The sequence below is a fragment of the Dendrobates tinctorius genome, unplaced genomic scaffold, assembly GCF_039654945.1.
Source record: "Dendrobates tinctorius isolate UK_male_01 unplaced genomic scaffold, ASM3965494v1 ptg000103l, whole genome shotgun sequence".
Lineage (NCBI taxonomy): Eukaryota > Metazoa > Chordata > Amphibia > Anura > Dendrobatidae > Dendrobates > Dendrobates tinctorius.
Genome location: NW_027361771.1, coordinates 44184917 through 44200491, shown reverse-complemented (window position 1 = coordinate 44200491; position 15575 = coordinate 44184917). Strand labels below are relative to the sequence as shown.

Below are 15575 nucleotides of genomic sequence, written 5' to 3'. Positions count from 1 at the left end.
AGTATTGACACCCCTGCAATTCTGCCAGATAATACTCAGTTTCTTCCTGAAAATGATTGCAAACACAAATTCTTTGGTATTATTATCTTCATTTCACTTGTCTTAAATGAAAAAACACAAAAAGAATTGTCCTAAAGCCAAATTGGATATAATTCCACACCAAACATAAAAAAGAGGGTGGACAAAAGTATTGGCACTGTTCGAAAAATCATGTGATGCTTCTCTAATTTGTGTAATTAACAGCACCTGTAAGTTACCTGTGGCACCAAACAGGTGTTGGCAATAACTAAATCACACTTGCAGCCAGTTGACATGGATTAAAGTTGACTCAACCTCTGTTCTGTGTCCTTGTGTGTACCACATTGAGCATGGAGAAAAGAAAGAAGACCAAAGAACTGTCTGAGGACTTGAGAAACCAAATTGTGAGGAAGCATGAGCAATCTCAAGGCTACAAGTCCATCTCCAAAGACCTGAATATTCCTTTGTCTACCGTGTGCAGTGTCATCAAGAAGTGTAAAGCCCATGGCACTGTGGCTAACCTCCCTAGATGTGGATGGTAAAGAAAAATTGACAAGAGATTTCAACGCAAGATTGTGCGGATGTTGGATAAAGAACCTTGACTAACATCCAAACAAGTTCAAGCTGCCCTGCAGTCCGAGGGTACGACAGTGTCAACCCGCACTATCCGTCGGCATCTGAATGAAAAGGGACTGTATGGTAGGAGACGCAGGAAGACCCCACTTCTTACCCCGAGACATAAAAAAGCCAGGCTGGAGTTTTCCAAAACTTACCTGAAAAAGCCTAAAACGTTTTGGAAGAATGTTCTCTGGTCAGATGAGACAAAAGTAGAGCTTTTTGGGCAAAGGCATCAACATAGAGTTTACAGGAGAAAAAAAGAGGCATTCAAAGAAAAGAACATGGTCCCTACAGTCAAACATGGCGGAGGTTCCCTGATGTTTTGGGGTTGCTTTGCTGCCTCTGGCACTGGACTGCTTGACCGTGTGCATGGCATTATGAAGTCAGAAGACTACCAACAAATTTTGCAGCATAATGTAGGGCCCAGTGTGAGAAAGCTGGGTCTCCCTCAGAGGTCATGGGTCTTCCAGCAGGACAATGACCCAAAACACACTTCAAAAAGCACTAGAAAATGGTTTGAGAGAAAGCACTGGAGACTTCTAAGGTGGCCAGCAATGAGTCCAGACCTGAATCCCATAGAACACCTGTGGAGAGATCTAAAAATGGCAATTTGGAGAAGGCACCCTTCAAATATCAGGGACCTGGAGCAGTTTGCCAATGAAGAATGGTCTAAAATTCCAGCAGAGCATTGTAAGAAACTCATTGATGGTTACCGGAAGCGGTTGGTCGCAGTTATTTTGGCTAAAGGTTGTGCAACCAAGTATTAGGCTGAGGGTGCCAATACTTTTGTCTGGCCCATTTTTGGAGTTTTGTGTGAAATGATCAATGTTTTGCTTCTTGCTTCATTCTCTTTTGTGTTTTTTCATTTAAGACAAATTAAATGAAGATAATAATACCAAAGAATTTGTGTTTGCAATCATTTTTCAGGAAGAAACTGAGTATTATCTGACAGAATTGCAGGGGTGTCAATACTTTTGGCCACAACTGTAATTGAATTTGGCCATCCGAGCTACCCACCGCTGCTTGAGGGCCCCCAGTTTGGCATTCACCAGATGGGCTAATGGGTTGTTATCGGTCCGCACCACTACCTCGGAGCCCGCCAGGTACTCTGCGAATCGCTCCGTCATTGCCCACACTACCGCGAGGAGCTCGAGCTTAAAGGAGCTGTGATTGTCCGGGTTGCGTTCTGAATCATGCAGCGATCGGCTACCGTAGGCGATCACTCCCTCCCGGCCGTTCTGCACCTGTGACAACACAGCTCCTAGTCCCTAGAGGCTCCCGTCGGTATGCAGGATGAACAGTTGCGAGAAATCCGCATATGCCAATACCGGGGCATCCGAGAGAGCAGCCTTGAGATCTTGAAACGCATCCTCCTGCGGTTGCTGCCACTGGATCTTCCGTCCATTCGCCCCGGCAGGAGCCCCCTTCAGCAGGTCTTGCAGGGCTCGAGCTCGGCGTGTAAAGTTCTTCATGAACCGACGGTAGTAGCCGGCCAACCCCAAGAAGGCCCGCATGTCCTTCACCGTCTCGGGGGTGGGCCACCCCTGGATGGCAGTGACCTTTTCCAGTGATGGTCGGACGCCCTCTGCCGAGACGGTATGCCCCAGGTACTCGATTTGGGTGCGGAACAGGTGGCATTTCTGGGGGCTTTACCTTTAACCCGTACTTCTGCAGCCGGCCGAGCACCTGCCCCAACCGCTTCAGGTGGTCCTCGAACGTGGCGGAATACATGATAATGTCGTCCAAGTATATCAACGTGGCTTCAAAGTTGAGGTCTCCTAGACACCGCTCCATCAGCCGCTGGAAAGTTCCTGGGGCGTTGGCCAGCCCAAACGGCATCCGATTGAACTGGAATAGTCCCATGGGAAGGATGAATGCCTTCTTGGCCCTGTCTTCCTCCGACATCGGCACCTGCCAGTACCCACTGGCCAGGTCAAGGGTTGAAAAGTATGTCGCGTTCCCCAGGGTGGACAGAGACTCTTCTATGCGGGGCAGTGGATACGAATCCTTGATGGTGCAGGCATTCAACTTCCGATAGTCCACGCAAAAACGCAGGATGCCATCTTTTTTCTGAACCAGGACAATAGGGGCCGCCCAGGGGCTTTGGCCTTCCCGTATGACCCCCTTCCGGAGCATTTGGACTAACAGCGTCTTCACTTCCTGGTATAGCTGCGGTGGTATTTGCCGATATCGCTCCCGGATATCGGCTCCTGCTGTGGGGATCCCATGCGTGATGGCTGTGGTACATCCGAAGTCGTCCTCGTGGCTGGCGAAGACACTGTAAAATTGTCCAAGAAGTGTCTCTACTTGGAGAACCTGGGCTGGCGCTAGGCCGGAGAGTTCGGCCCGCATTCTCTCCAGGATGACTCGACCTTTTTCTTGGGCCGAGGGTGCGACAGCCTGTTGGATTCGTACCGTTACTGCCCAAGGATCTTCGGGCTGCACCTTCAACTGGACCGCGGGGTCCGGCAGCATCTCCTCCAAAGACTTCACTAGTTTGGCCACTTCGGCCCGGGGCTTCAGGGTGATTTCTTGGTCTTCCAGGTTGACACAACGCACCAGGACGGTCCCCTCCCGCACTGTGGCCAGGGAGTGGGCTACCAGTATGCCAGGGTGCAGGCGCTCCGAGTAACATGGTTCCACCTGCACGTCCACGCCCTCCAGTGGCATCGGGGCGCGGATCGGCAGAGCTACCACCGTCTGCCCTGGAGGAAGCATGAGCGGGGGGGCCGCCGGTGCGATGACCTTGCCCAACGCCTCACCCTCCTGGCACTCCTGGAGCACTCGCGCCTCCCGCACCAACCGCTGGAAGACCTGCACTTGTGCCGTGCAAGAACCCCAGTGGCTCAGAGTCTCCTGTGTGGGTTCATTGAGGAGGTGGCGAACTTTCACAGTATGTTCATACCCAGAATAACCGGATGTTTGCGGTTTGTGTCTCCCTGGGTCAGGACCACTCCCCGGCGGCCGAGTGATTTGCCGCTTATCGAAATCTGCATCCAGGCTACTCCGACGACAGGAACTGGTAGCTGGTTGGCGGCTACCAACTTTATCACAGTCCCCCACTGAGGTTTCACTGCTTTGGGAAAATGCTGCCGAAAATAAGTCTCTGGCATGGTCGTAACTTGCGATCCCGTATCTACTAGGCATCGCACGGCATGGCCTTCGATCGCTGCCCATACCACTGGACATCGCACAACCAGGTCTTCGCGACTTCCTCCACCTTGTGTGATGGGCTCCAGCTCCGGGCGGCGTCCCAATTCTCCACAATCATAAGAGGTAAATGGTCGTGGGGACCGACTTGGGTGGGGGCCGCGTTGGTTCATGCCTCCTTTACCCGGCGCTGGCCGACTCCTTGTGGCTGCTTTCTTGGCTTCGGCCAGTTCACCTTTAATGCTCTGTATCTCTTGCTTCACCTCTTGTACCCAGTGGGGTTCGCTCAGGGCACTTACAGATGCTTCGATACTCCGAGCCATCTCCACGAGGACCGTCACCTCCTGCTCCCGAACCCGTGCCTCCTTCCCTATCTCTGAAAAGGTCAGATGTGGGTCCACTCGCACCCACTCTCGCAAAGCCTGTCTTGTCAGGGTGTCTTGTAATCTGGTCACTAACAGGTCACATAATGTTACGTCCACAGTCCCCATGCCGACGCCATCCTTCCTTTCAATGGCTAAAAACAGTTCCTGCAAAACATTCATATACTGGGTCACTGTTTCCCCCTCTTTCTGCATGCGTCTAAACATCTGGGTTCTCAGTTCCCCATCGGTCGGGTCCCCATAGGCCTCTTCTAAAATCTGTAACACCCTGACGAAGGTGTTTCGCTGCCCCCGGGGCCTCAAAATTACAGTATCCCGGGCTTCCCCATCCAACGCCATCAGGGCCACTTCTGCCTCTAGGTCAGGGGTAAGCGGATGCATCCTGAATAACCCACGCATTCGCTCCGTCCAATTCCACAGCATAGTACTGCTGCCGGAGAACCTGGGCAGATTGCTCAGCATGGCCCCCAAAGAAATGCTGGGCCGGGGGCCCTCGTTGTCCGCGCTCGGAGACTGCATCTTGCCGACTACACCAAAAGTGGTGTTTGCAGGTATGCAGGATGCAGTGACGAGTCGCGAGACAATTTGGTGCTTACTAGAATAACGTTTATACCACTAGAGGGAACTTACCTCAGTCAAGGCTTGATCAACAACAAAGGGGCAACACGGGTTGCCCTCGCAGGGGCTCGATACAAGCAAACACAAAAAGTTAGAACACGACTACTCCCGGCAATAGCCGGTCACTATAGGGCCGCGGTATGGCCGACTACGGGTCCGTAATGAAACAGTCACTTAGCTGTCCAGACGTCCCACGCCGTTCGGGATGGTGGTCCTTCGGCGTATTAGTTGTTGGGCCCAGTTGATGAGGCGTTGGCGGATTCTTTGCGTGCTTTGGCGCGCTGTTGACCCTGGAGCCCCACGGGCCCCGGCGGAGTCCTTGGACGGATAGGCCGCAGCCCCTGGACTGGGGCAAGCGGCAGCGATGTCGGGTGCCGAATGACGGGCACCTGCGCAGCTAACGGTTGCGACAGGGAATCCGCGGCAAGCCAAGGCTCAGCCCCTGCTGCGGATCGGAGCGGGACAGTGGTGGCCGCCAACGACACTGTACTTGCCGCGGCCACTGGTGAGAGCGGGGCGGCTGCTGGTGGCGGGGTACAGACACTGTACAGACAATGTAGTGAGGGGCAATTATTTATTCAAGTGCTAAGCGTAGAGCAGATATTTCAATTCAGGAGCATTATAATGACACTTCTATCTTTAAGAGCATCATGTGGAGATTTGCTGCAGAAGACTGGAGAAGATGGAAGTCTGCAGAGATGACTGTGGATGAGAAAACTAATCATGGATGAAGAAAAGAAGAACAACTCCAGAGACATCATCTATAAGGTACCTGGATGTAAAAATTATTTGTGAAACTGACTAATTCTCATGTTTTATATATGTTTGGAGCATTAACCCCTTTCTGACATGAAACGTACTATCCCGTCCATGGGACCCTATGCCCATGGACGGGATAGTACGTCTAGCGCGATCAGCGGCGCTCACAGGGTGACACGTGTCACGGACCGCCCTGGACACGTTAACCCCTGGCACACTGCGATCAAACACGATCGCAGTGTACCGGGGGTTTAGGGAAGCATCGGCAGGGAGGGGGCTCCCTCCGTGCTTCCCTGAGCCCCCCCGGAGCAGGGTGATGTGCAGCGCTGCTGCGGGGGCCTCCTTCCCTGCAGGTCCCCGGATCCAAAATGGTGGCGGGGACCTTCGGGGGCCTGCAGGGAGGCGGCTTCCTCATGCCTGCAAAGCGCCGGCATGAGGAACCCTGTAGCACTGCCTGTGACAGATCGCTGATCTGTCACAGCGATCTGTGATGTGACAGATCAGCGATCTGTCACATGACAGTGATGTCACCCCTGGGACAGTATAATAAAGTTAAAAAAAAGTATAAAAATCATTTATAAAAAATCGTTAAATAAATAAAAAAAAAAAAATATTCCCTAATAAATTCATTTTTTGGAAATAAAAAAATAAATAAAAATAAAAGTACACATATTTGGTATCGCCGCATCCGTAACGATCTGCCCTATAAAACTGTCCCATTAGTTAACCCCTTTAGCGAACGTCTTAAAAAATAAAAATAAAAAACAAAGCAAAAAATAATACTTTATTATCATACCGCTGAACAAAAAGTGCAATAACGCGCAATCAAAAAGACGGATATAAACAATCATGGTACCACTGAAAACGACATCTTGTCCCGCAAAAAACGAGCCAACACACAGCATCATCAGCGAAAAAATAAAAAAGTTATAGCTTGCAGAATTTAGCGATGCAAAAATAATTATTTTTTTATATAAAATTGTTTTCAGTGCATAAAAGCGCCAAAACATAAAAAAAGACATAAATGAGGTATCACTGTAATCGTACTGACCCAAAGAATAAAACTGCTTTATCAATTTTACCGCACGCGGAACGGTGTAAACGCACCCCCCAAAAGAAATTCTTGAAATGCTGGTTTTTGTTCATTCTGCGTCCCAAAAATCGGAATAAAAAGCGATCAAAAAATGTCACGTGCCAAAAAATGGTACCAATAAAAACATCAACTCGTCCCGCAAAAAATAAGACCTCACATGACTCAGTGGGTCAAAATACGGAAAAATTATAGCTCTCAATATGTGGTGATGCAAAAACTATTTTTACAATAAAAAGCGTCTTTTAGCGTGCGACAGCTGGCAAATATAAAAACCCACCATAAATAGTAAATCAAACCCCCCGTTATCACCCCCTTAGCTAGGGAAAAATAATAAAATTAAAAAAATGTATTGATTTACATTTTCCCATTAGGGTTAGGGATAGGCCTAGGGTTAGGGTTAGGGCTAGGGTTAGGGCTGAGATTAAGGTTAAGGGTGTGTTGGGTTAGGGTTGGAGTTAGAATTGGGGGTTTCCACTGTTTGGGAACATCAGGTGCTCTCCAAACGCAACATGGCGTCTGATCTCAATTCCAGCCAATTCTGCGTTGAAAAAGTCAAATGGTGCTCCTTCCCTTCCAAGCTCTGCCATGCGCCCAAATAGTGGTTTACCCCCACATGTGGGGTATCAGCATACTCAGGACAAATTGCACAATAACTTTTAGGGTCCTGTTACCCTTGGAAAATAAAAAATTGGGGTCAAAAATATCATTTTTGTGGAAAAAATATGATTTTTTTATTTTCACGCCCGGGTGTTATAAACTTCTGTGAAGCACTTGGGGGTTCAAAGTGCTCACCATACATCTAGATAAGTTCTGTGGGGGGTCTAGTTTCCAAAATGGGGTCACTTGTGGGGAGTTTCAACAGTTTAGGCACATCAGGGGCTCTCCAAACGCGACATGACACCCTCAGACCATTCCATCAAAGTCTGCATTCCAAAACGTCACTACTTTCCTTCCGAGCCCTGACGTGTGCCCATACAGTAGTTTTCTCCCACATATGGGGTATCAGTGTACTCAGGACAAATTGGACAACTTTTGGGGTCCAATTTCTCCTGTTACTCTTGGGAAAATAAAAAAATTGGGGACTAAAAGATCATGTTTGTGGAAAAAATATGATTTTTTTATTTTCACGCCCGGGCGTTATAAACTTCTGTGAAGCACTGGGGGGTTCAAAGTGCTCACCACACATCTAGATTATTTCCTTGGGGGGTCTAGTTTCCAAAATGGTGTCATTTGTGGGGGTTTTCACTGTTTTGGCACATCAGGGGCTTTCCAAACGCGACATGGTGTCTGATCTCAATTCCAGCCAAAAAAGTCAAATGGTGCTCCTTCCCTTCCGAGCTCTGCCATGCGCCCAAATAGTCATTTACACCCACATATGGGGTATCAGCGTACTCAGGACAAATTGCACAATAACTTTTAGGGTTCTGTTACCCTTGGAAAATAAAAATTGGGTGTGAAAAGATCATTTTTGTGGAAAAAATATGATTTTTTAATTGTACGGCTTTATGTTATAAACTTCTGTGAAGCCCTTGGGGGTTCAAAGTTCTCACCACACATCTAGATAAGTCCTTAGGGGGTCTAGTTTCCAAAATGGTGTCATTTGTGGGGGTTTCCACTGTTTTGGCACATAAGGGGCTTTCCAAACACGACATGGTGTCCGATCTCAATTCCAGCCAAAAAAGTCAAATGGCGCTGCTTCCCTTTCGAGCTCTGCCATGCGCCCAAATAGTCGTTTACACCCACATATGGGGTATCATCGTACTCAGGACAAATTGCACAATAACTTTTAGGGTCCTGTTAGAGACATACCCCAAGCGACTTGCAGCTGTAATCGCAGCAAAGGGTAGCGCAACAAAGCATTAAGTTAAAGGGGCCGAATAATATTGCACGCCCCACTTTTCAGTTTTTGAATTTGCACAAAAATTTAAAATAACCAATAAATTTCGTTCAACTTCACAAATGTGTCCCACTTGTTGTTGATTCTTCACCAAAAATTTACATTTGGTATCTTTATGTTTGAAGCATGATATGTGGGAAAAGGTTGAAAAGTTCCAGGGGGTGAATACTTTCGCAAGGCACTGTACATGGCCGTACAAAGGCACTGTGTATGTGTATATATATATATATATATATATATATATATCAGTGAGACACATATATATATATATATATATATATATATATTTATATTTCATACAGATGTAGATAGCAGAATAGCCGATAATTCAATTGTCGGCTTCGGTAAAATCATTACAGAACCCAACAGGATATGAGACATGGTTTACATACAGTAAACCATTGCATATCCGTTATGTCCCTCACTAATAAGGTTAGTAGTGTGTGTAAAATTTTGAAGCTGTAGGTGTTAAATTAAAGGATTAATTCACGGAAAAACTTGCATGGGCTCCTGCACAATTTTCTCCGCCACAGAGGGCAGATATAAATAGCCTAGAGAGGGACCATGGTTATTGGCCCCACCGGCTAAAAAAATATGCCCCCAGCCACCCCAGAAAAGGTACATCTGTAAGATGAGCCAATTCCAGCACTTACCCTCTCATCCCATTGCCCTGTAGTGGGTGGCATATGAGGCAATAAGGGGTAATGTCACTTTGCGGTAGTCGTTGAGGCTGTGCTGTCTCCCCGCCCGACCCGCGGTGAACTGACAGCATGGGAAAATGTTCAGAAACTTTCCCACGCTAATCAGTACATCTGCAGTCAGGCGGGGAGGCTGCGCAGGCAGCTTTTCCTTCATTCCTTCGTGGTTTACAGCCAGGCCGGTTGCATTAGCGCCGCTCCCAGTTGTAAACTATTTAACCCCTTCAGATGGATTGCAGCATGGGACTTGACTGTACGGCGGACTGGTATGGGAAATTGTTGCTTTTTTATTTTGGATTTTTTACAGGAGAGCAATGGCTTTGCTTGGATTGGGAGTGAAATAAAGATGGAAAAAATTTGTGTTTAATTATTTCATTAAAACTCTTCATTCTTAATGTGTGTGTTTTTTTTTAACCCTTTCAGACTAGTGGATTAATAATGGATAAGTGTCTTATTAACACCTCTCCATTAACTAAGCTTAATGTCACCTTACAATAAGCAAAGTGACATTAATAAATAAATAATAATAATTAACCCCTTATTACCCCATATGCCACCCTCTACAGGGCAATGGAAAGAGAGAGGGTAAGTGCCGGAATTGGTGCATCTTACGGATGCGACTTTTCTGGGGTGGCTGGGGGTAGACTTTTTTTTAGCCGGGGAGGGGGCAATAACCATGGTTTCTTTCTAGGCTATTTATATCTGCCCTCACTCACTGGCGGAGAAAATTGGGCGGGAGACCACGTCAGTTTTTTCCGTGAATTAATCCTTTAATTTAACACCTACAGCTCCAAAATTTTACACACACACTACTAACATTATTAGTGAGGGACATATATAAAGCTAACGGATATGCAACGGTTTACTATATGTAAACCATGTCTTACATCCTGTCGGGTTCTGTAATGATTTTACAGATGTTGACAATTGAATTATCACCTATTCTACTATGTATCTATGAAATATAAAGATATATATATGTGTGTGTGTCTCACTGACATATATATACCTATACTCTGTGTATGCATGTATTCTATTGTAAGCTGTCAGTGTGATTTTACAGTATCGAGCACTGAATTGCCGGCTTTTCTAAAGGACACCGGTGCGTATTTCTCGCAAGTCACACGCATGGTCCGTGTGTAATGCGTAGTTTTCTCGCCCCCATAGACTTGTACTGGCGAGTCTCGGGCGTAATACGCTGACAATAGCAGCATGATGCGATTTCTCTCGCACATATAAAACGGATGATGGGAGCTGCCCCATAGATTAACATTGGTCCGAGTGCTATGTGATGTTTCCTCGCATAGCACTCGTCCGTATTTCTCTCTAGTGTGACTTATACAGAAAACTAGGCTGTGTGAAAGGAGTGCTGGTCACTACTGCACATTGCCGCGCCATTCATTCTCTATGGGACCCCCAGCGCTGCATTGGGTCATCTGTCTCCAGTGGTCCCATGGTGTGTGAATAGAGCCGCAGTGTTCACACGCCACAGGGACCCTGTTATTAACCCCTTCCCCTGGCTAGACCACCATAACTCTCACCAGGAATACTCACAAACCCCTAATCCACCTCACGTCAAAACATCATGTATGAAACCATGAACACGTCATATCGTTATGTAGCAAATATAAAGGAGCCTAAACGCCATCCCTCGCCATGAAATACATGAGCATGATGTATTATTCATGTAAGAACACACATTCTGCCTTTTACATAGTGAGGAGAAGAGGTCGTCAGTGCCGGTCCGACGTCTCTGATATCTCCTCCGGGAGTCCGGGCATATCTAGTCCACCAGAAGATGGCGGCTCCAGAGACTGAGAGCAGCTGCTCTGGTGACACTTCTGTCTGACATTGCGTCCTCTTTCGGCTGTGACTGCTGCTTTGCGATTGGCACGTCATGGTCATATGATCAGGAAGACGTTCTATGGGCGTGGTGTTTCGCCATGACTTCCGCCTATCCTATAACTATGAATGCGGTGTGTTGCTAAGGGAGCAATTAATTACTGCTGGTTATCTCTCAGCACCGTGGTTACGTGTACGTAATGACTGACCAATTCGGTGTGCGCGGTTCCCCCAGGTGTGACCGGCCCTGATGTGACTCAGGTTAGTCATGTGACCTAGAAGTAACTGATGTCATAGGGTAAAGGTGAGAGATGCAGAGTAACAAAGCCCCTTCCTCTATAACCTAACCTCTCTCTACTGTAATAATGCCTCTTCCTCTATAACCTAACCTCTTCTACTGTAATAATGCCCCTTCCTCTATAACCTAACCTCTCTCTACTGTAATAATGCCCCTTCCTCTATAACCTAACCTCTTCTACTGTAATAATGCCTCTTCCTCTATAATCTAACCTCTTCTACTGTAATAATGCCCCTTCCTCTATAACCTAACCTCTTCTACTGTAATAATGCCCCTTCCTCTATAACCTAACCTCTCTCTACTGTAATAATGCCTCTTCCTCTATAACCTAACCTCTTCTACTGTAATAATGCCCCTTCCTCTATAACCTAACCTCTTCTACTGTAATAATGCCCCTTCCTCTATAACCTAACCTCTCTCTACTGTAATAATTCCCCTTCCTCTATAACCTAACCTCTCTCTACTGTAATAATGCCCTTTCCTCTATAACCTAACCTCTCTCTACTGTAATAATGCCTCTTCCTCTATAACGTAACCTCTTCTGCTGTAATAATGCCTCTTCCTCTATAACCTAACCTCTTCTACTGTAATAATGCCCCTTCCTCTATAACCTAACCTCTTCTACTGTAATAATGCCCCTTCCTCTATAACCTAACCTCTTCTACTGTAATAATGCCCCTTCCTCTATAACCTAACCTCTTCTACTGTAATAATGCCCCTTCCTCTATAACGTAACCTCTTCTGCTGTAATAATGCCTCTTCCTCTATAATCTAACTTCTACTGTAATAATGCCCCTTCCTCTATAACCTAACCTCTTCTACTGTAATAATGCCTCTTTCTCTATAATCTAACCTCTTCTACTGTAATAATGCCTCTTCCTCTATAACCTAACCTCTTCTACTGTAATAATGCCCCTTCCTCTATAACCTAACCTCTTCTACTGTAATAATGCCCCTTCCTCTATAACCTAACCTCTCTCTACTGTAATAATGCCCCTTCCTCTATAACCTAACCTCTCTCTACTGTAATAATGCCCCTTCCTCTATAACCTAACCTCTCTCTACTGTAATAATGCCTCTTCCTCTATAACGTAACCTCTTCTGCTGTAATAATGCCTCTTCCTCTATAACCTAACCTCTTCTACTGTAATAATGCCCCTTCCTCTATAACCTAACCTCTTCTACTGTAATAATGCCCCTTCCTCTATAACCTAACCTCTTCTACTGTAATAATGCCCCTTCCTCTATAACCTAACCTCTTCTACTGTAATAATGCCCCTTCCTCTATAACCTAACCTCTTCTACTGTAATAATGCCCCTTCCTCTATAACCTAACCTCTTCTACTGTAATAATGCCCCTTCCTCTATAACCTAACCTCTTCTACTGTAATAATGCCCCTTCCTCTATAACCTAACCTCTTCTACTGTAATAATGCCCCTTCCTCTATAACCTAACCTCTTCTACTGTAATAATGCCCCTTCCTCTATAACCTAACCTCTTCTACTGTAATAATGCCTCTTCCTCTATAATCTAACCTCTTCTGCTGTAATAATGCCTCTTCCTCTATAACGTAACCTCTTCTACTGTAATAATGCCTCTTCCTCTATAACCTAACCTCTTCTACTGTAATAATGCCCGTTCCTCTATAACCTAACCTCTTCTACTGTAATAATGCCCCTTCCTCTATAACGTAACCTCTTCTAGTGTAATAATGCCTCTTCCTCTATAATCTAACCTCTTCTACTGTAATAATGCCCCTTCCTCTATAACCTAACCTCTTCTACTGTAATAATGCCTCTTCCTCTATAATCTAACCTCTTCTACTGTAATAATGCCTCTTCCTCTATAATCTAACCTCTTCTACTGTAATACTGTAATAATGCCTCTTCCTCTATAACTAACCTCTTCTACTGTGTTAATGCCCCTTCCTCTATAATCTAATCTCTTCTACTGTAATAATGCCCCTTCCTCTATAACGTAACCTCTTCTGCTGTAATAATGCCTCTTCCTCTATAACCTAACCTCTTCTACTGTAATAATGCCTCTTCCTCTATAACGTAACCTCTTCTGCTGTAATAATGCCTCTTCCTCTATAACGTAACCTCTTCTGCTGTAATAATGCCTCTTCCTCTATAACGTAACCTCTTCTACTGTAATAATGCCTCTTCCTCTATAATCTAACCTCTTCTACTGTAATAATGCCCCTTCCTCTATAACGTAACCTCTTCTACTGTAATAATGCCTCTTCCTCTATAATCTAACCTCTTCTACTGTAATAATGCCCCTTCCTCTATAACCTAACCTCTTCTACTGTAATAATGCCCCTTCCTCTATAACATAACCTTCTACTGTAATAATGCCTCTTCCTCTATAATCTAACCTCTTCTACTGTAATAATGACCCTTCCTCTATAACGTAACCTCTTCTGCTGTAATAATGCCTCTTCCTCTATAACCTAACCTCTTCTACTGTAATAATGCCCCTTCCTCTATAACCTAACCTTCTACTGTAATAATGCCCCTTCCTCTATAATCTAACCTCTTCTACTGTAATAATGCCCCTTCCTCTATAACGTAACCTCTTCTGTAATAATGCCTCTTCCTCTATAATCTAACCTCTTCTACTGTAATAATGCCCCTTCCTCTATAACGTAACCTCTTCTGCTGTAATAATGCCTCTTCCTCTATAACCTAACCTCTTCTACTGTAATAATGCCTCTTCCTCTATAATCTAACCTCTTCTACTGTAATAATGCCCCTTCCTCTATAACGTAACCTCTTCTACTGTAATAATGCCTCTTCCTCTATAATCTAACCTCTTCTACTGTAATAATGCCCCTTCCTCTATAACCTAACCTCTTCTACTGTAATAATGCCCCTTCCTCTATAACCTAACCTCTTCTACTGTAATAATGCCTCTTCCTCTATAATCTAACCTCTTCTACTGTAATAATGACCCTTCCTCTATAACGTAACCTCTTCTGTAATAATGCCTCTTCCTCTATAACCTAACCTCTTCTACTGTAATAATGCCCCTTCCTCTATAACCTAACCTCTTCTACTGTAATAATGCCTCTTCCTCTATAATCTAACCTCTTCTACTGTAATAATGACCCTTCCTCTATAACGTAACCTCTTCTGCTGTAATAATGCCTCTTCCTCTATAACCTAACCTCTTCTACTGTAATAATGCCCCTTCCTCTATAACCTAACCTTCTACTGTAATAATGCCCCTTCCTCTATAATCTAACCTCTTCTACTGTAATAATGCCCCTTCCTCTATAACGTAACCTCTTCTGCTGTAATAATGCCTCTTCCTCTATAATCTAACCTCTTCTACTGTAATAATGCCTCTTCCTCTATAACGTAACCTCTTCTGCTGTAATAATGCCTCTTCCTCTATAACGTAACCTCTTCTGCTGTAATAATGCCTCTTCCTCTATAACGTAACCTCTTCTACTGTAATAATGCCTCTTCCTCTATAATCTAACCTCTTCTACTGTAATAATGCCCCTTCCTCTATAACCTAACCTCTTCTACTGTAATAATGCCCCTTCCTCTATAACCTAACCTCTTCTACTGTAATAATGCCTCTTCCTCTATAATCTAACCTCTTCTACTGTAATAATGCCCCTTCCTCTATAACGTAACCTCTTCTGTAATAATGCCTCTTCCTCTATAACCTAACCTCTTCTACTGTAATAATGCCCCTTCCTCTATAACGTAACCTCTTCTACTGTAATAATGCCTCTTCCTCTATAATCTAACTTCTACTGTAATAATGCCCCTTCCTCTATAACGTAACCTCTTCTACTGTAATAATGCCTCTTCCTCTATAATCTAACCTCTTCTACTGTAATAATGCCCCTTCCTCTATAACCTAACCTCTTCTACTGTAATAATGCCCCTTCCTCTATAACCTAACCTCTTCTACTGTAATAATGCCTCTTCCTCTATAATCTAACCTCTTCTACTGTAATAATGCCCCTTCCTCTATAACGTAACCTCTTCTGCTGTAATAATGCCTCTTCCTCTATAATCTAACCTCTTCTACTGTAATAATGCCTCTTCCTCTATAATCTAACCTCTTCTACTGTAATAATGCCCCTTCCTCTATAACGTAACCTCTTCTGCTGTAATAATGCCTCTTCCTCTATAATCTAACTTCTACTGTAATAATGCCCCTTCCTCTATAACGTAA

General features: G+C 45.1%; 1 protein-coding gene across 2 annotated transcripts in view; it reads left to right on the top strand.

Annotated features, from left to right (window-relative positions):
• Nucleotides 1–11176: 11176 nt before the first annotated feature.
• The window catches only part of LOC141100110 (uncharacterized), a 29460-nt gene continuing 25061 nt past the window's right edge, over nucleotides 11177–15575 (top strand). Inside the window, exon 1 of one of the 2 annotated variants that reach the window (XM_073588350.1) lies at nucleotides 11177–11337. The gene's annotated coding sequence lies outside the window, so the exon portion shown is untranslated. Of the gene's footprint in view, nucleotides 11381–15575 lie in introns of both variants that reach the window. The other variant, XM_073588351.1, reaches the window with a different exon arrangement.